The sequence below is a fragment of the Pelecanus crispus genome, chromosome 16, assembly GCF_030463565.1.
Source record: "Pelecanus crispus isolate bPelCri1 chromosome 16, bPelCri1.pri, whole genome shotgun sequence".
NCBI lineage: Eukaryota > Metazoa > Chordata > Aves > Pelecaniformes > Pelecanidae > Pelecanus > Pelecanus crispus.
In genome coordinates this window covers 7,408,365-7,422,754 of record NC_134658.1, presented here as the reverse complement: position 1 = coordinate 7,422,754, position 14,390 = coordinate 7,408,365, and positions in this window count along the sequence as shown.

The window sequence follows — 14,390 nt, the reverse complement described above, 5'->3', positions numbered from 1 at the left end:
ACACGCACTGGGGTGGCCCAGCCCAACCATCCAGCCCAAGCAGGGTGCAAAGCGAGACCGGACCAAGGCGACCAGGTTTCCCCCGGCGCAGGAGCCCGACACGTGGGCGTACATACGTACACGCGGCAGGATGGCCCACGCCTTCCTGCGCTCCTCCCCGAAACACCCCAGGCTCATCGTGTCGCTCCGGTGAGAAAACCGGCTCTGGGCTGGCTTCCCCATGGGCGGACGTGGGAAGAGTCCATCGTGCCGGGCAGCCGCTCGGCAAGAGGAGTGCCAGCAGCGCAAAGCCTCGCAAACCCCTCAGCATTTGCAAGCAGCCAGCACCGAGGCAGGAAAATCCAGAGCGCTTGAGCATCAGCTTAAAATGAGCAGCAAGGAGACATCTCCGGCCCCGCGGGGATCAAGCGGGGAAGTCCCCTCCGCCCGGGCAGGCGAGCGGCCGCGGGGCTCCGGCGGCGACGTTGCTGCCCAAGGTTCTTCGTTACCAATTACCAACAATTATCCTCCCATGGCGGCTGACCTCAGCCCCGTGTCCGGGTGCCAGCTGGCCAGATGGAGCCCAGCCACGGCCGGCTGGTGGGGATTTAATAACCTCATTGATCTGCCAGGCAGCCCGCCACGCCGCGCCACGCCGGAGCCCGTGGGGAGCACTGGGCTGAGCCCGGCCCCTTGCCGGCGGCAGATTTGGGAGCCCATGGGGCCAGCCAGGAACAGGGAGGAGGCAGCGGCGGGAGGGACAGCATCTCTGGAGGAATGCAATTTAATGCAATTAAAAAGAGAGAGAAAAGGAGGTGTAAAGGAGCCCTTTTGAAGCAGGGGAGAGCGTGAGGGAAAAAAAAGGGGAAAAAAAAAAAACCCAACCCAACCCAGCGCAGCGAGTGCTGGGCTTCAAAGGTCACCTCTGGGCATGAATTTTAATTTCACACAGGAGTTTTGTTCATTTGTTAATTATTTTCAGATGAAAAGGGAGATATTCCTGCAGCGGGTGAGGAAAGGGCTACAGCGGCATTTGAATTTCAAAGGCAAGCTGTTTGCAAGGAAAACAGAAGGGGAGAGGGGAGAAATAACTTCAGGAGGAGAGAGGGGCTGGCGAGGGTCCCCCGCTGCTCCGGCCTTGCCGGGGATGTGCCGAGGGCACGGGGGCTCTGCAATAAACCCCGGCTATTGCCGGCAGCCTCGCATGCACCCATCCCTCTCTCCTGGTCCTTTGGCCGAGTCCTGGCTCCCCTCCCAAGGAACAGGGACACCAGGACGAGCCCTGACCCCGGGATGTGTCACGGGCTGGGGGACGGGGCTGGGGGCCTCGGGGATGCTCCCAAAACCAGCCAAGAAGGGGGAATTGCCTCTGCCGGCTCTGCAAAGGGGCTAAGCCCAGGTGGGAGAGGGGAGAAGAGCAAAAGCAATCGGAAAGCCGGAGCCAGACAGGAGACAACACAGAACGGGGAGAAAGCCGGAGAGCGCTTTTCTCCTCTTTTAGTTTTTAAGGCAGCTGTTTGCTTTTTATGGAGTCTGAGGCCTGGGGAGGATGCGAGCGCGTTGCACATAAAGCACAACCAGGCGAGTGAAGCCCCCGAGGGCAGCGCAGTGCGTTACGCCGCCGTTCCGCACAGCGTTCCGTTACCCCCAGCACCCAGCCCGAAAGGCGGCTGCTCGCGGGATGGAGCGCGGCGAGAGGCACGGAGCATCCCTGGGAACCCGCCCGGAGCCGAGGGGAAGGGGCCCACAGGCCCCCAGGACCCCCCCACTGCCCGGACAAACCCATCCAGGATTGTCTGCAGCTTCTTTTTCTTGGCAGCTGGTTTTTTTGTTGGGTTTTGCGGGGTTTTGGTTGGGTTTTTTTGTTTTGGTTTGGGGTTTTTTAGGGGGGGTTTTTTGTTGTTGTTTTTTTACAGCAGAGCCATAAACCCCCAAAACTGAGCCCCTGGAAAGGCTCCTGCCCACGGCGGGGAGCAGCCTCAGCTCCACGGGGCACAACTACTGACGCCACTGCAGTTACTCTTTGCATGGACAAAGCAGTTACTCGTCCGCCGATGAAAGGAAGGGTTTCCCCTCTCCAGATAAATGCATTTATCCTCCTAAAACAAGGGGTGGGAGGGAGGCGTCCCGGGGGTCAGAGAAACCCTGCCCTGCTGCCTCCTGGCCCTGGGGAAATCCTCCCCCGATCCCCGCTGGCCGCCCCGCTGCCCCGTGCCTCAGTTTCCCCACCCGTCAGCTGGGGAGGGCCCAGGCGCTCTGCAGGCAGCCCGCACACGAGGAGCTGGGAACGATCGTTATTCGGGAAGAGGAAGATTAGACCAAGGATTCATCATGATTTCTTGACTACTCTTGATCTCCTGCTGAAGCTACCCGGGGGGATTTTGCTCTCAGCTCCTCTGCAGCAGTTCTGCCCTGCCAAAGCCAGGGAAAAGTCCAGTTTCAACAGCTCTGAGTCCATTCTGATCTCCTAAAACCAAACGCATTTATGTCTAATGCGGAATTAAACTGCAGCAGCCACGGTGGAGGAGAGTGCAGGTGCATGGCAAGGGGTCAGGGAGCAAAGCAGCCTCCCCTGCGGCCGTGATCCCGCTCCCCGGGCAGGGGATGCTCTCCCAGCCTCATCCCTCCCAGCACCAGCGATGCCAGCGGGACAGAAAGGCAGCAAAGGCACCCGATGGCCCGAATTCTCCCATCTGCTCACCCACAGCCCCAGCTTTTGTGGACGCCAAGACCCGAAGCAGCAGCACAGGAGGCTGCTCTGGGCTGGGAGGCGAAGGGCAGAGCCCAGGACACCCCGATGCCGTCCTCACCCTCAGGTTATTCCTGCAGGACGGGGACATCCAGCCTCTCCTGAGGCTCCCCGTCCTGCCCATCCCAGGGGAATCTTGCCCCGCTGCATAGATCACTCGTTGTGCTACCAGTTCCCCCTCGCTAATAAGGCAGCAATAAAAACCAAGGGCCAGGTTATTACTAAAGCGAAGCAGCTCGGCAAGGCGGCGTTGCCCTCCTGGCAGCATGGTAAGTCAACGTGGACGAGCAAACCCGGCACGGTTTGAACAACACTGCCTGCGCCGGCAGCGCCGGATCTGGCCATGCCACGCCGCAGCTCGCCGGCCCCCGAGACGGAGCCGCTGCAGCGAGATCTGTCCCCTGCCACCGTCCCTGCGAGCATCCCCGGCTGCGAGGCACCTGCTCCTGCCACCATTCATCAGCGCTCCTCCGGAGCCGCAGCACTCTCACAATGTGCTGAAACGCTCAGTATTTTATGTGTCTGCAAGAAAATACCAAGTGGAGTTTGCAAAGATTAGGCGCATTTAAATGCAAATTGTGTTATTTCTGTCTTGAAAAGTGTCATTAATACATTTTCTGCAATTTGGAGAAATCAGTGGCAATTATTTTTTTCTAAACGAACCATTAGCCAACTCTCATTTGAAGGGAGAAAAATATCAAGAAAATCATTATATGACTGACACATTTCCTCCCAGGTCTTAGAGCTGCTTTCTCATACCAAGAATAATTACTAAGGAAAGGAGCTAAAAAGTGCTTCCAGGAGACGGATGTGTACGAAGCCAAGTGCCTTTTCTTTCGCCGGTTACGGAAGGGTTGAACCAACACGTGTGCATTCAGACCAACGCGAGCCCCCGAGCTCACCGGTCCCTGCCGCGCGGCAGAGCCCGTCGACGGTGGTGTCAGGGCCGCACGTTCTTGCTGGAGTTTCTAATGCCGCGGGTCCAAAAACCTTCGCCAGCGTTTTGCCATGCTCATGCCTACGTGCTGACCCCAGCGGAGGGTTTCTGGAGGGATGTAAAAGCCCAAATCCCAGGAGAAGGCTGGGCAGGGGGCTCTCGGCACGGCTAAGGCGCCCGCTCTCCCCCACCGTACCGGTACCCGGCAATGCCTGTCTATGAAATCCGCACGCACCCGTTTGAATTCAGCATTCGGTGTGATCTGCTGGCTGCTTTGCTGCTAAATGAAAGGAAAAAGGGAAAAAGAAAAGACGATCTGTGGCGAGATTAAAAGAGAAAGGGGGAAAAAAAAAAAAGACACTGCTCTTATTTGATTCCTCGGGGCGAGAGTGAAGAGCAAATTTACATAACGCCGTAAGTGCTCATTAACTGATGTTAAATGACAGGCACCCGCCTATGGCGTGCGGCGGGGATACCGCTGACCTCTCCTCTCCCCACCCGCTCTGCAAAGCCCTGTCATTAGGACACCTTCAAAGCAGCCCTCGCTCCCGGGGGAATTTGGGCTGAGGCGGAGGTGCCAGGCTGCCCGGCTGACTCGGGGCCGGTGTCCCCCAGCGCCGTGCCCAGGCTGCCTCCGATTTTCCCCGACCTCTGTCACCGCAACGCGGGGTCTGGCAGCCGGCGATGCCGCGCTGACGAACAGCACCGTGTCCCCCTCCAAAAGCAGGTGGGGAGCGAGGAGGTTGGAGCCGCCAAGCTTTGCCCAAATGCCACAGTGCCTGGGACATCCCTATCGGCATCACCCGCTGCAGGTCCCTCAGGTCTTGCAATGCCTCATTTCTGCTGGGTAATTAATGAAAATGCTCGTTCTTCCTCTCCAGGCACGCAGGAGCTGACCCAGCAGCCCCCTGCCATCAGCACGGAGGACCCGACCCCGTCCCCCGGTCGCACCTGCGGGATGCAGAGCACCAGCCTCCATCCATCGACGCCCGAGAAGCACCCGTGCACTCCAGCACGGCCCCGCGCGCTCTGCACTGCTCCGGCAGAAGAGACTTCAGGGCAGCGGCAGAAGGGGTATCGCAGCTGGGTGCAGCACCTTTTTCGCTATGGGACCCCCCGCCGCGCTGCCCCGTCGATTCCCAGCCGCTGCCCGGATCCTCCGCTCCTGCGGCTCGCCCGCGGCCGCCTCCCAGCCTTGCCACCAAGCTCTGCCCATAAATCCTGTCCCTTCAACCCAGCGCCCTGCTGCCATCCCCTCCGCCGGGTGACGGATGGCCGAGGCAGCGGGGTGAGCAAAGGCGGGAGACGAAAACCCCCCGCAGCGCCGGCGCGACCCGGCGAGGGGCCGGGTGGACGGAGCCACCGGCCGGCTCCACAGCCCTCTCGCCGGGATAAGCCTCAGCCACAGCACAGCTCCTCACCCGTGATGGATGGGCCCTGTCATCCCTCCTAGCCCTTTCATATTGACTGTTTTTTTTTTAATACACATCATAAACCCCCAGCGCAGCAGCCTGCCGGACGCCCACACATCACCCGCGGGCGGCAGCAGGATGCGGGATGGCAAATGCCCCGATCAGAGAGGGCGATGGATGAGGGCGATAAAGCATCCCCAGGGTAAATGCCCTCTTGGCACGGTGGGCACAGAGCTGTGCAGGGACAGTGGTGCAAGGCAGGGGTTAAACATCAGCCCCCCCTCCCCAAAAACCAGCAGCAGCCCATCCCTGGGCACCCCAAAATGCAGGGCTTTGCAGCCAGGCTTGCTCAGGAGGGCGAGAGCGTTTCCCCCAGCCGAAGGATGCAGGTCCTGCCCTCAGCGGGGCTTCGTTTGCTCCAGCAATTAAATCCCTGTTCCTGGAAAGCATCTCCTTTGCTGCCCCTCATTCGCTCTTCGACAGTCAGCAGCTGCACGGGTAAAGCACCTTCCCCCATCTGAACACAACCAAATTGCTTCCCGTCCATCTCAGCCTCCCAGAATCGCAGTCCTGGGGTGCAATGCCCCATGGGCTTGGGCAGCGAGGGTCTCCGGGGGTCCCCAGCGCTGTCCCCGCTCTCCATCGGCCACGGCGAGCTGCAGGTAACGCCAAACCGGCGCTCTTCGAAGGAGCCGGCTCTCGGCACTGAGCGAAACCCAACGTGCAGCTGTTTAAGCCCCATAAATTATGCTCGGGTTACCTGCTGAATGCTTAATCAAAATAGCGTATTTCACCCAACGGTTTGACTGATCTCCTCTCTGCTTTTAGTAGCTTTTTTCATGTCCTCTTTTGCTCCGATATGGATCCAATATCTCCTGCAGCGTCCAAGGCCATAAAGATAAAAAATGGGGTAATTGTGGCAGAAGTTTATTGGTGGGAAAATACGCGCGCACACAAACCAGCCCTGACAACTATTTTTCGGGCAGATGTGCTGCAGGGACAGATCCTCCGGCAGGAATCGATTCATCCTCTGGCTGGACCCGCTCCTGCCAGGCGGCTGCGATCTCCGACAGAGGCACCGAGGTTTGCATATTATGGGATCTCAGACGGGCGATCTGTGGCCATGGTGGGTTTGGGGCAGCCTGGCACCCACCGAAACGCTGCCCGAAGTGGCAGCCGGCAAAGCAGGCGGGCTGGAAAAAATTCAGGTAAAGGAGACCAACCTCTCCAGCCCTGGCTCTCACTATCTGGGGTGAAATGTGGGGAGAAGACAGGATGAAAGTGTGATTTTGAGGAAAGGAGTGGCTTGGGCTGCTGTCTCCAACACTGCCGGCCATTCCTGGTCCTGTCCCACGAAGAGCGAGGTCATGGTTGGAGCATCCCGGGGGAAACGCTGCTGGGTGCCAGCTGGGATTGCTCCCCTCCAGCTTCAGAGGATTTTGGCTTTCCCATGGCACGGAGCTGCTCACCACGGACAACATCAGCCCTACGGCTCGGGGCCCAACGGGCAGCCGTGTCGGGAAGAGCCGTCACGCCGCACAGCGTGGCAGCACCTCCCATCGCTCCCGACCTCCGTCCGATCATTCCACTGACAAGCAAAAGCCCGTTGTTAGCAGGCAGCAGCACCCGCGGCCGCTGACGAGCGAGACGTGCTTGCTCCACTTCGTGCGCCATCAAGTCAGTCGCCAGCGAAGCCCCAGGACCCGACTCGTTATTGCCACGCTGCCGCCCGAGTCCGAAACAGCCCGGCACGGCATCGCAGGCAGCGGGGGGGAACCGCAGGCAGCGGGAGGGATGGGAGGCTGATTTATAAACACGGCAGATTTGTTATGTCCGACTCGTTGATGGGAAATGGAGAGAAAGCCCCGAGATGGGCTCTTTGGAGAGCCGCTTTCCGTCTAGCGCCGCATTTTAAAGTGTATTTAAAATAACAACCCAATAAATTAAGAGCCGCAAGGGAGCCCGCGGAGCCGATCAGCGCGGCAAACTAATCTGCTCGGGATCTTTCCCTGCTCCCATCGCCAGTTTGGGGATGGCAGCGATGTGCCGCAGCACGCCCCGGCACGTTTGCAGCGCAGCACGCCCCGGCACGCTTGCACCAATTTCCTCCAGCTGCAATTTGGCCCGGAACCAAACCCCTCCCGCGGAGCCGGGGTCTCTCCCAGCATCCGATGGGGGACCCTCTCCTCCCCCTGCTCCTTCCAGCACCTTCCCTGCGCTTCTCCCCCTCCGAATACTTCTTGCACCTCCCGTCAGCATCGCGCCCATCCCGGCGGAACACCGCTTCTTCCCCGCGCGAGCATTCAAACCTGGTGAGCCCCCTCTATCGCAGGATGCCCCGTGAGCCCCCCGCCACGGCACCGAGCCCCGGCAAGCAGCTCCACAGATACGGCACGCTGCTAATCAAACCACGACCGACTACAGCTACATTACAATTAAAAGACAATTAGCTGTGCAAGCTAGCGTGCGGGAGCAATGAGCACGCTTTGGCAGGGAGACAAGCATCCCGGCCGGGGCTGCAGCAGGAGGGCGGCTTCTCCTGATGGGTTTGAGGAACCGCAGCTGCCGGCCGCCGGCACCCTCGCAGGCTGGGGAGTCCCGGCTGCACCCCCGGCACCGGAGCTCCCCCACCACCCCACGCTCTCTCCCGTCCCAGGGGGAGGTTTGCCCCCAGCTAAAATTTAACTAAATCGCAGCCAGCGCCTCCCCGCCACCTCCGCCTTTGCACCCAGTGTGTTGAGCGCAGTGCCGGCTTATTTTTCCCCTTTTAATTTCTGAATTCCTAAGGACTGCGTTATTAAGCCTGCAATACCTGGTTAAATTGGGCATGTCCTTCTGTTGGATCCCATCCTGCGAGGAGGCAAAGCTCCGGGCAGGACAGCTGGGGCCGGACGGGCGCAGCAGCGTCGTGCCGGGACGGCAGCGCTGGCGGGTGCTCCCTGGGCAGAGGCTTTGGGGACCACGGGGGAGAGAGGGAGCCCAGGGCTGAGCAGGGAGAGACGCTTTCCTTCAGCCCCCCGCCTGGGAAATCCCCCCTTTCCATTTACAAGAGATGGATTTAAGGCCAGGGATGGGCAGGGCACAAGCCGGCATTGAGGACGGCTCCAGACATGGGCTCCGGCGGTGGGGACGAGAGGGGACCGGCCACGCGCTCATGCCCAGGGCAGGATGGAGAGACCCAAGGGAGGCAAAGCCACGCTTTACCTCGACGCCGGTGCTAACCGTGCCGCTGGCTGCCGGGAGCACGGTGCCGCCGTTCGCCTTACAAGCCCGGCAAAAACCCGCACCGAGACAACTGGGGCTGCTTAAGCTCAGAGATTCGGGTTTTCTTCTCTTTCTGAATAAAGAAGAGATCCCGCGAGCTCCTCCAGCAGCCAAGACTATCAACAATTTATCAAAAACCACAACACGCCGGCCCTTTTCCCCACACCGAGCCCCGCCGCGCTCTTCCCCCGCCGCCCCTGGCTCTCCGGCAGCGCGGGTTACAGCAGCGCAATCGGATCAGCCGGGAATCACTTTGCTTTGCCGGATCTTGATGCAAGAGCTTCACGCTAATTCGGTTTGATCCTCGCTTGCCGGCATCCCGGCGGAGCGGTGGCGAGAGGATGACTGCGGGAGACAGGCGGGGATGGAGCCGCGGGTGCCGGGTGCGGAGCAGGGAGGCTCTTGGAGAGCGACGCGAGCTGACAGCCAGCTCCCGCGGGATGCAGGGACCCGCGCCGGGAGACACTCGGGCGGGGAGGAGAAAACCGGGCTTAAAGGCTGATAATTAAAGCCCTCCTGTCAGGGCATTAATACCTAAATGCAACCAGCGAATGCATTAGCGGGGATCCCACTGGGGCTGTTGTGCTGTTTTATTTGATGGGTTTAATTAATTTATTTCTCTGCACACAACCGCTTCCCAACCGGCGGTGAACGCGCTCGGCCATGTCTTTCGCAAGGGTGGCAGCATGGCCGGGCTCAGTGATGCCCGTGGGGGCTGGGGATGACCCTGAGCTGTCCCCCGCCATGCAGGGGCTGCAGCCCAGCTCCCGGCGTGCACCACTCGCCTGCCTCGGCTCCCCTGGCTCAGCCAGCCTCCGTCTGTGCCCCATCCATCATAGTCCATGGATCTTGGTGGCCCATCTTGGTGGCCCAGTGGCCCATCTTGGTGGCCCAGCTCAGCTGCGTACAGCCCCACAGGGTCCCAGCACAGGGACCCAACTGCTCCAAGCTCCCCACCCCACGCTTGAACCTCTCCAAAGAGGGCAGGAGCCTCCTCCACCTCCTCCTCCTCCTCCTCATGCAGCACAGCTGGGCTCATGGGTGGGGAGGAAACCCACACCCACCCACTCAGCACCACAGCTGCCTACTATCCTCATTAGGGACCCTCGTTAGGCACCCATGGGCCCCTCAGTGCTCCATGGTGTCCCCAGCAGGGTGGCCCTGTCCTCGTCCCATGCTGGGCTCACGCACCCCAGGCTCAACGCCGAAACACCAAGGGGTCAGGGACCCACTGAGGACCCTTCTGCCCACCCAGCACCCCCGCTGCGGCATCGCCAGCACCCGGCCCCCCAGCCCGGGGCCTTTACGTGCTTGTTCACCCCTTCTCCCTTCCCCGTACGCTGTCCCCATCCCCGCCGCAGTCAGAAAAGAGACCGACCCTGCAACGGGGAAAGGCGCTGCCAAGGGCAGGACGGAGCCGGGGTCACTGCGGGATGTGTCACCGCAGGGCACGGCCCCAGATTCCTGCGGGAATGGCAGCACCGTGTGCCGGCATCACCCCGCGCGCCATCCCGGCACACGACGCCGGCGGCTGCTCTGCCGCTCCACGCAGGGCACGAAGCTGCGAAAACCCCTCTGCGCCCGGTGGCGAGGGGCACGGCCGGGGACAGCGGCGCTGTGGAAGCCTGCAGAGTTGTATTTATGCCACAGCAGCAGGGAAATAAAAGGCGTCTATAAATTATATGATTTCTCCCGCCACGCTGGTAACAGGAGCAAGGCGGCTGGCGCTGACAGCCGGAGCCTCCAAAATACCAAACCGGCCACGCCACCTCCGCGTCCCCCAGCCCGCGGCTCTGCTCCCCGCCGGCCGCCCCGGCGTGAGCGGGGCTGCACCCAGCGCCGGGGGGAGCAGCGTCACTGCGGGGGGCGAGGCAGCCCACCGCCGAGCCGCCGCTCGGCTCTCGCAGCCGGGGCTCCCCCTCGTCCCCGCCGTCCCCGCCACCGCAGCCATCCCGCTCCCCAGCCCGGGGACGGAGGCTGCAGCGCGGGGTCAAGTGATTTATGGGCTGGGCGAAGACGAAGGTCCCCGCCTCGTCACTTTGCCGTGGAGAGGAGCATCCCGGAGCATATTTATGGCTGCCATCCTTTACACACCAGAAGCCGTTGCCTCCAGGCACATGCAGTCCCAGCAGCCTTTAGAGGCCGATAAATCACCGCTTCCGATGTGACAGCGCGGAGAGAGCGCGCAGGAGGTGGGCACCGTGGCTGGCATTGGGGACAGCCGGCTCTGGGTCCTCGTCCCGAGTCCTGTGCACATCTCTGGACGTGATGAGCCCCGTCACAAAATCCCACTCCCCGGAGGTGCGGGCGTTCCCCAGCTGCATGCACACGGCTGTGTATACGCACGTGCACACCTATACGCGCACAGGCACGCACAGCCGTGCACGCACACGCCCCAACACACACGCTCGGGTCTCCCTTACTTCTTCCTCCCTCCCCTCGTCACCAGCCCGTGGGGAAGATGGGAGCCGCCGTGGCAGCCCCCTCTTCCCTCCTCCGGGCTCCCCGAGGAGCAGCGGGCAGATGTTTGCTCTGTGACAATCTGCATCCTGCTGGATTCCATAATGATATCAATTACCACAGGCTTTCATCCAGGGAGCTCTGTGTTCTCTGGAAATAGGGACGGATGGAGCCTCCCCACCACCAGCCGCAGGGGCAGGGGTCCCACGCAGCGGTCCTGGGGACGCCGAGCCTGGCGACAGACGGGGAGGTCACAGGGAATTAGTGGCAGAAGGGGCAGGCAGAGCCTGGGGCCAGGTTCCCTCTGGGAAACAGGGAAACGCTGCAAAACTCCCCGTTTCCAACCTCAGCTGGAGGGGAAATGCTGCGATCTGCATCGGTGCTTGCCCCCGCCACCACGGGCAAGTCAGCCCACGCCCCGGGCCGCTCGTCGAGGGGGATATCTTTTTTTCACGCATGTTATTATTTTGGCAGCGCTGGAGTCAAGTAGCTCAATTAAGCAATAACTGCCTCTGTACAGCCGCCCACACAGCCCGCGGTAAATAATTAAATGCTGAAATAATACAGCAGATGGGAAGCAGCACGGAGAGAGATCCGAGAGGAACCCAAATGGGTCCTGCCACAGCAGCAGCTGCACGGGGCCTGGATGCTGCCCGTGGTGCCACGCGTTTCCAGAGCAGCGGCCCCGGCTGCGTCCAGCACCCCGCAGCCCCGGCCAGCCGCGCCGAGCCACCGGCGGAAGGCATCCTACCGATGCCACGTGCGGGCACGGCTGCGGCAGCGTGTGCCTGGGGACCCCCACTACGGGGGGGTCTGTGGGTACCGCAGGGGTGGAGAGATGGAGATGTCCCTCCCCAGCTGCCATCGGTGGGGACCGTCCTGCCTGACCCTGCGCTGGCAGCCCCCGTGTCCCTGCACGGCGGCACCGGCTCTCTGCTGCCCAGCTCATCCCCATCCCTGCCTGCCGCCGCAGCACCAGAAATGTGGGAAAACGCCTGGAGGGGAAATTTTCCCCCCGCAAGCCCTGGCTCCCGCTCCGCATCCCCCTTCCCGAGGAGATGGCAGAGGGAGCCGAGCGGGAGTGGCGGCACATGGAAAAGCATCATGGAAAATTTTAACCAAGCCCCACTATTGATCTAGACGCGAAGCACATACCCAAGCAAGCCTGCCGCTCCGCTTGCAGATCATCTGCATTTATCTACTTCAACCAAGTACAGGAGCATCATCGAAAGGCCTAATTACAAGCTGGTGATAGATAAATATTAATGCCAAAACCCCAGCAATAAAAACACGGCTCGGTGTTGGGAGGGCTCGGCGCGGGACCCTCGCCTGCGCGTGGTCCAGCCGCGAGCACCGAGGCCGCAGCGATGGCCGGCACGGAGCTGGCAGCGCCCGAGCACCGCACGTGCCAGGTTCCCCGGCTGCACCTGGGCAGAGCCGGCAGCGACGGCGGCGACGGCGGCGAAAGCCTTTTCAAAAGGCTGGGCGAGCGATGCCGCCCCGGCGCTGCCCGGCTCCCATCTACCTCCCAGGAAGCAGAGGGAGCCCCGCGAGCCTCCAGCCCGCAGCCGGGGCCCTAACGAGCCTCGAAAGTGGCTCCTGCCCTCGCCAAAGGGCCGGCAACGTTTCTAGGAGGAGCTGGTTGTGGGTCAGCGGCCGCGGGCTGTTGTTTGATTAAGATCTCCGAGGGCACCGTCTCCCACGAGGCAGCCGGAGCATCCTCTCCATATTCACATTTCCATCACATCCTCCTCACACAGCACCGGCTCCACTCCTCCATCTGCTTAAATGCCACCTCCAGAAGGGATTGGCTCGAAACATCTTCTCCCCTTGTCATTTGTTTCCCATCCTCCTCTTAAGGATTCACCAGCTTGATCCTCGGAGTTCGGGAGGGCTTTGGGCTTTGTGGGACCCGGGAGCAAGGCAAAACGTGTCTACCTGGGGCTGGGGCAGGGGGTGGTCTCAAAACCCCCCTGGGTTGCTTCAGATTGGGTCCCCCGGCCACGCCAGAGCTCCCGCGCCGTGTCCCCGCAGCCTGGCTCGCCCAGGCACACGCAGCCGGCCGGGCGCAGGCACCTCTGCCATGAGGGGAGAGGAAAAAAGTCCCAGTTCTTAATGCAAACGGCGCCTGTTCGGGTCCGTAACAGCTCGCCCTGGACAAGGGTGCAGTGTCCAACCCCAGCTGTCACCCACTTGGGGACAGCCCTCGGGGACGGTTCTGCCCCAGGCTCACGGCCAGGAACAACCGCGCTGCTGCTTATTTTCTGAGCGTGAATTGAATCTCAGCTGACAACAGGCTTTTATGCGAGATCTACCTGCCCGGCGTCTCGCAAATCAGATCTGTAAAATGACCCCAGGAGACGTCTTCCAGATCTTCATCTCCTCGATTATCAGCTCCCGGCCAATTTCGAAACAGCGCCGGCACACAGCTCGGAGCCGCTCTTGGAACTTAATCTCACACCCAGCTCAGCCCCGTGGAGCAAGACGCGATCCTGGGATGAACTGGGATGAACTGGGACGCTTTAGGCATCTCCCCGCACGTGGCTGGAGACGCACACGCATGCACGCGTGCTCCCCGTGGCTCTGCGGGGGGTCTGCTGCCCGCTCCGATGGCCGGGGGGGCTCCGTCCCTTGGCCAAACCCCCTGCGTCACCTCCCCAGCCTCGCACCCCACTGCCTTTGGGGACCGCGCCGATGCACGGCCCCCCGCGCCCTGCTCCCCCGCCGCCGCTTGCCGGGAGGGTGGCAGTGGGGGGGGGGACACACCCGGCGCAGCTGCTGCTGGCAGAGGATGTGACAGGGTGTTACAGCCTGTACCCCCCCGGCGCGCTGTCGGGGAGCGTTTTTCCTGGGAGCTGCTGAATAATTTGCATCCGCCAAGACGCAGCTTCTGGGCCGTGTTTGTCAAAGTCAATCTGCAGCTCGCTGCCTCCGGAGATTCGAACATGATAGCGGCAGCAAGCCTAAACGACACGCACGGTGATCGCTCCGGCGCTGCCCCCCCCCCATGCTCGCACTGCCCTGCGCAGCTGGCCCCGAGCAGCCTCACCGAGCCAGGCCGGTGCTGGGGACCCTCTGCCCATCCTCGCCCCCGGGGCTGCAAATTCTCGGGTCTTGGCAAGGAGAGAGCCACCGGCTCGTGGGTGCCGCAGGGATGAGGTTTCCATCACCCCCCCATCCCTGCCTCTGGACGAGGGCCATCACTGGGGCGAGCGGCGGTGCTCGGCGGGCAGCACCAAGGGGACCAAATGCTATTCCCAAGCAGCGAGCGCAGGAGCGTCACCCCCAGCGCCAGCGTCAGCCCTTGTGCACCTGCCCACGGTGCGTGTCACGAGCTGGCGGTGCTCAGCTCCCCGCTCACCCTCCCTCCGCGGCACCGTGGGAAGGGGACAGCAGACGCTCCAGGACGTTCCCTCCGTGACGGCTGCCAATCCTGCGATAGAGCTGTGCTCGCTCGGGGACCGGCGTTCTTCCCGGCACAAAGGGAGCCGCCAGGGAACAGGCAACAGTGCAGGCGGAGGGACGGGGGCTCGCTGCAACGCGGGAGGAGGACGGGGCTTGCCACAGCGCTGCCAGGCACAGTGGCACA